The sequence below is a fragment of the Octodon degus genome, unplaced genomic scaffold, assembly GCF_000260255.1.
Source record: "Octodon degus isolate 3935 unplaced genomic scaffold, OctDeg1.0 scaffold00123, whole genome shotgun sequence".
NCBI lineage: Eukaryota > Metazoa > Chordata > Mammalia > Rodentia > Octodontidae > Octodon > Octodon degus.
The window spans coordinates 2062169-2068393 of NW_004524699.1; positions in this window are offsets into that span (position 1 = coordinate 2062169).

Consider the following 6225-nt stretch of genomic DNA (forward strand, 5'->3'; position numbering starts at 1 on the left):
CTCACCACTGAGCCGCCCGCCTGCCCAGGACGTGGACTTCTCCGTAGAAACAATGACGGCTGCAAAACGGAAGCAATAAGCAAGCTCTGCCCTGCGCTGAGGCCAAGTGCCGTCGCCTAGAATTCAGCACCAGTGGAAAAAGCGCCCACGGGTGCAAATACCGCTCCACAACACCTCCCGGCCCTCGCGGCCACGGGCGTGTCAGAGGACTGGGGTGGAAAGAAGGGCGCTCTGACAGGAGGATCAGGGGTCGGAGGCGTGAGAGGCGGAGGGGTTGCTCCGCACGCCGCCAGGCCAGTCCGAAGCCACTACTGGAAGTAAAGGTGTCCCCCGGGGCTGAAGGCAAGCTAGAGCAAAACCACCAGAAAGGGGTGGCCTTGGGATGGGTACAGATACGGGGTGCGCGTGTGAGTCCGAGGGAGGCCCGGAGGGTTCAGCAGTGCACGGGTCAGGCCCACAGAGCGCAGCCGAAGCGGAAACCCTCGGCCCCAGAAGGCAGCGCAGGAGAGGCTCGTAGGCCGGGCCAAGGGAGATGGCTGGAACCGACCCACCCGCAGTGACAGGAGCCGCGCACAGAAGCCAGTGGAGAGTGATTTCGGGCCAGAGAAAAAGAACAGGATTCAGTTATAAGCTCTTTATCAGAAACATCTGAAGATTGAAAGTAGCCGTTTGTGCAATACCAAGCCAAAGACCACTGAAAAGATTACAGCCAGGCGGCGAGGACGACCGAGAAGAGCCTCCACCCTCCCCTCACCCCGTGCCAAAACTAAGATGGAAAGGAGAAACTCCCAGGAGCGCACAGGAGGGGACAGCTCTTGTGACCTTGGATGAGGGAGGCTTTGGAGACGTGACACCTGCAGCGCCATCCACGGCCCCACAGCCCGAGCGGGGGGTGCGGTGGGGGGAGTCTCAGAGGCCACGAGCCAGGACAGAGCTTTCCTTCCTGAAGTCATTTGTCTCGGGTGGGCTGTCAGAGTGACGGCAGCGGACTGCACTGCACCGCAGAGCCCTTCGCTGAGCCACTGACCGACGCGGGACGGGACAACGCGGAGGCGGAGGGCAGGGGCTGGGGGACGTCCTCTGCTCCTCCCTTTTCCAATCCGGGAACAGCCATGACCTCAGCCAGGTGGCGGAGGCCATGGCGAGGAGACAGACACAGCGTGAGAGTTGTCCGTGGTCTGAGTGTCGGTCACGAGTGACACGATGGCTGGTGGATGCCAGTTTGGGGGGCCTGGCGAGGAGGAGCGGGTGCCCACGGGCACAGGGCACCGGCCTTGGGGCCCCGGGCACACTGTGAGATATGCCCGTTCCTGGGTCTCTGCAGCCATCCGGCTGCCTGAGGCTGGGGGCGCAGCCTCCCTACCCTTCTCTTGCCAGCCTCAGACAGAGTGAAGTTGGCGGTCTGAGCCGAAGCTCTCAGAGCCCAGCTGGCAGAGATGCTGCCCAGCTGCAGGCCTGCCACTGGGGGTGGGGTGGGGCTCTGCTCAGACCGCTTCCAGAGGTGGGCACCGGAGAGCCTGGCTCCCACTGGGCCCCTCGGCCAGCAGCTCTCACCGCAGCTGGGGGGTGAGGAAAACAAGTCAGCCGGGTGGAGGAGGCCCGGGTTCCCTGGAGGAGAGGAAGAGAAGGAAAGAGGAAAAGGCAGGACAGGCAGGGCAGGGATGGGAAGGGCTGCCCTGTGCCCGTGCTGGTCTCTGTCCTCCTCTACTGCTCCTGTCTGGCCCTGAAGTTAGGGCACTCAAGGCTGTCCGCTGGCAGCTCTGTGCCAAAGGGCTCCCAGCCGGCCACGGAGCCACTGTCCCCCAGTGTATGTGGTGGTGGGTAGGGAGTACTTCCGGCCCCTGGTCCTTGATGAGACCACTGAGCCACACTGTGCTGGCGGCCTGGACACAGGGGCCACATCCTCTACTGGCCCAGCACACAGGAAGCCACAGTCAGAAGAGGTCCCTGCAAGGTGGGGTGGGCACCTTCCCTACATTGACCTGTTGGTGGCCAAGAGCCTTGTGGGGTCACTCGTGGGCAGCCCTGGGTGGACGTGTCACAGTTGCTCCTGGCTCCAGGCTTGGGCACAGCTCAGCAAGGGCCGAGGTGAGCCCCTGTGGCCACCAGCTCTTCTTTGCTGAGTATAGACTTGTCAGGGGGCCAGGAGTGGCCGAACCCACCCTCCCCACCCCAGCCTCTGTGTCTGCCACACCTGGCCAGTGGGCTGAATGAGCAGCATTGTACATGGCCCCTGGCCTGCTGCCACAGAGGAGTGCGGGGCCCAGGGAACAGGGTGGCCTTGGCTCTACACTTCACCAAGGCAGTAGCTACCCAAGAGTCTCGGTGACCAGTTGCCGGCACCCCTCCCTGCTGGGCGCTGCCCCAGGGCAAGGGCCTGGCCAAGGGCTGCTATGTGGGTGCGCCTCTCAGGGTCCTCACGGGGCTCCGCAAGGCGGCAGGAATGGCAACAGCCCGGATGAGACAAGGCCCCACACAGCCCTGTCTCAGGCTCTGGTTCTGGCTCCTTCCTGGGCTCTCAGGCTGCCCCTACTTCCTGGTGGCTGGATCCCACCCCATGTGCTCAGGCCCTTGCACCTGGCCTGCTCGCAGCTCTGGATGGTTTCTCCCTGGACAGCTGTCCCCTCTGCCCCTCCCGACTCTGGGCTGGCTGTGAACATGGCTGCCATGTGGAGGCTGCCACGTGAGGTGCCGCGTGGTCAGGTGGAGTGTGCAGCATGGGGCGTGCGGGGGACCCACCCGTCAGCCCTGCCCCACACGAGGCCATGGTGTGCGGCCTGCCTGCTGCTCTGTCTGCAGCTCCTGGGGGCGGGGAGGAGGCCACCTTTCTGCTGCATCTGTGGCTTCAGGTGACCACTGCCCCAGACTGACGGGAGCCACGCCAGGTGGAGGCCAAAGCCAGCCACAGAGGCCTGGCCGCAGCTGGCTGTCTCCCTGGGTGCCTGGGCGGCGTGCAGGAAGTCAGAGCACAGGGCCCAGCCGGGCTCGGCACCATCTGGGCACCATCTGGGCACCATCTGGGCAGGGGTTGGGACGCCGAACCGGCCCACTTTGCTCTGTTTGTTTCAGTGTCAAACTTCCCCTTCTCAGCCGTCTGCCTGGCTCCCCTCTGCAGCCTCCACTCTTGGGTGCTGGTGTGATGCACCTGGGCACCTTGGAGGTGCTGGTGCCCTAGAGGTGCCGCCCCCGTGCCAGCATCCTCTAAATTCCCCAAACTCCTTTTCACGTAAGCAGGAGCGACCACCACTTCAATGTCATTTTAAAAATACAGTGCTGAGGCACGAAACCATCTAATCACTTAGTCTTGACATGGGTCACACAAAGTGGTACTGTCACAGACAGGGAAACTGAGGCTGAGAGGAGGTGGAGCTGCTGGGCGGCGAGGGGCCACTGGCATCCAGGCCTCTCAGTCCTGAGCCTTTGCCTCGGACTGCCCTGAACCCCACCTTACATCCTACGTCTTTTCTTCTGCAGTTTCGTAACACTTCCACTCACCGGAGGGACCACGAGGGTTGCCACAGGGAGAAGCTGCTGCCCTGTTCAAAGGGCGGGAAAAGGAGGACAGATGTCTGAGAGGGTCCAGGAGGCCCAGCCCGGCTGGTGGGTAGGTGGGCAGCTGTGTGGGGCACAGACCCCCTGCGGCCACTACCGGAGCGCTGGCCAGCGAGGACGGCACTGGGTCCCAGCTGGCACCCCCTCCTGCAGCTCCTCCTGACTCTGACCCTCCCTGGCCAAGACCCTGCGGCCAGCAAGACCGGGGTGCAGTGGCTGCCCCTAACTACAGTCCCAGCAGAGCAGGACCGAGCAGGTTGGGCTGCTCGGAAGCCAACGGGGAGCCGTAAAGGCCATTTAAAAGGGCAATAAAAGTTTTGGGTTTCAGATGTCTTCCTGGAGAGGAGAATAACAGAGACAGGAAGCTTCAAGCACAGTCTCGACAAAGGCCACGGCGCAGTGCGGGCCGGCTGGCCTCAGACGAAAACACCTCCGCGGGCGCGCTCCGGGCCGTCTTGGCGCAGGCCCAGCCAGCCTCCTGCTGGCTGGGGAGCGAGGAGAGCGCTACAATAGACTGTTTTGTCTTTTGTTTATAATGCTTCCCTGCATTTGTGCGGCCCCAAGTATGCTGCCCAAGCCAGCCCTGGGGCGTGTGGCACGGGGCACATGTGACGGGGTGGTGACCCTGGGCCCTGGGGTAGGAGGGACAAGGCCATCTGAGCTGGGCCAGGCCCAGGAAGGTCTGCGTTCACCTCTTCCCACTCAGAAGGGGCTCGGCCAGGGGGAAGGTGGCACCCTTCGGACCCCCGCGTCCCTGCTGCAAGGCTACCGCTTCTGCCTCTCGGTTTAACCCAGGCTCCCAGCGCTGCCTGTGCAGGCGCTCCCTCTCCCCTCATGTCTCACACGCGCTGTCCCTTCTAGTACCAGAGCCCTGGGGGCACAGGCGGGCCTGCTGACCCCCACTCCCACTCCAGTGTCGGCCACACGGCAGCTGGTTTTCAGTGCAAGTTTGCCGCCCACAACTACACCCCAGAAACTGCGAGAGAGACACAGCGGAGCACTGACCATGAGGCTGCAGCTCAGATCTGAGCGGCCTCCCTCGCAGCCTGGCCTGCGCAGTGGCCGTTCACATGCAAGTGACGTCCGCCACTTGGAGGCCTCTGCGCTGTCTGGCCCCGGCAGCTCCCCGCGTGGGAGCCCCCGCCTGGCCACCCCAGGCGGCTCTGAGTGCCTCCGCCATCAGACAAGCTCTGCCCCACAGCCCCGTGCTGGCTCTGGGACACACAGAGCCACCTGCCCTCTCAAGCACCCCAAATTCCTGGTCCTCTTCTGGGCCAGGCGGGAAAGCAAGTTCTCCGCGGAGCCTGCAGCCAGGGGAGGCGGCCCTGGGGACTGAGATCCCCCTTCCAGGATGTGGGACCCAGGGCTCCGCAGCATGGGGCTCGGGTGCATGTGTTGGGGCCCCTCTCTTGCTGGTCATGAGGTATCTTGTGGGAGTTAAGGGTCCCTCCCATCCTGCCCTCCCCTCTGGCCTGGGCCCGCCTGGCCCTCCTCAGAGCCCCAAGATGTCACGGCAGGACTTGGTGTCTGAGGCCACCGGAGGAGGACATAAGTGGAAAATGGCAGGGATCTGCTCCTGCCTGGGGGGACAAGGCCCAGTCTGTGGCCCAGGGGGCTGGGGCTGGGCCAAGGGCTGGAGAGCAGCTCCCTATCCCCCATGACTTACAGCCTTGGCCAGGCTCCCAGGTGGCTCCATAAATCAGGCTGCGGGGGAGGCTGGTGCAGGGGCCCTGTGGCCGGGCAGCCTATGCCTGCACCCTCCCTACCTGACAGCGCCTGAGCCTCCAATCTACCAGGTGCCGGGGAGCTGATGGGTGGGAAGGAATTGGAGGGCTGGGGCCCAGCTCTGCCCTTTATGACTTTGTGGTCTGCCCCACGGGAATGTGGGACAGCCCCGGGGGGCTGTGCCCAGGGTGCCCTCTCATCTGTGGTTAATATATGGGGATGCTGTGTGCGTGGGTGTATGTGTGTTTGGCGGAGGGGTGGGTGTGGTGTGTGTCTGGGCACAGGTACATGTGTCTGCAGTGTGTGTGTGCGCGTGGGAGTGGAGGCCAGGGGAGGTACAGCAGCCCTGTGGGCCGCTGTGGCTCCACGTCCCTGTGGGCTACGTGGGATGTGCTGGGGTCCCCTCCTCGGAGCCCCAGCCTGTGGGCCGTGGGCCTGCAAGTGAGGCCACTGTCCTGGCCCCAGCACAGCTCAGGGCCAAGAAGGGGAGACCTGTGCTCCTGGGCACCCGCCGGGGCTGTGGGGCTCTGGCGGGGCCAGTGGGTGAGGCTGGCAGAGAGTTGGGCCTGTCACCAGGGCTGAGAAGGGTACAGGCCTGGGTCGGCAGGGAGGTAGTGGTGGAACCCTGGGGCGTGGGCGGGGCTGGGCGGGTACTGCAGGAGGTGACTTTAGGACAGCTCAGCGGCCGTCCCTCTGGGTGGGGAGTGCGTGTGGGCAGCTGCTCCTGCAGGGTGGCCGTCTGGAAACACAAACAGACCCCAGACAGGTGTAGGTGACTCCCTGCTCACGATGAGCAGCCCCGGGAAGCGGGAGGCGGGCTCTGAGGTGATGTCTGGAAGCTGCAGCCAGGCTGTCACAGACAGGGCGGGCGGCCCAGCCGAGCCGGACACCAGCCGCACGCGCAGAGCGCCAGCTCCAGGCCACTGTCCCAGCCACGTTGGGGGGGGG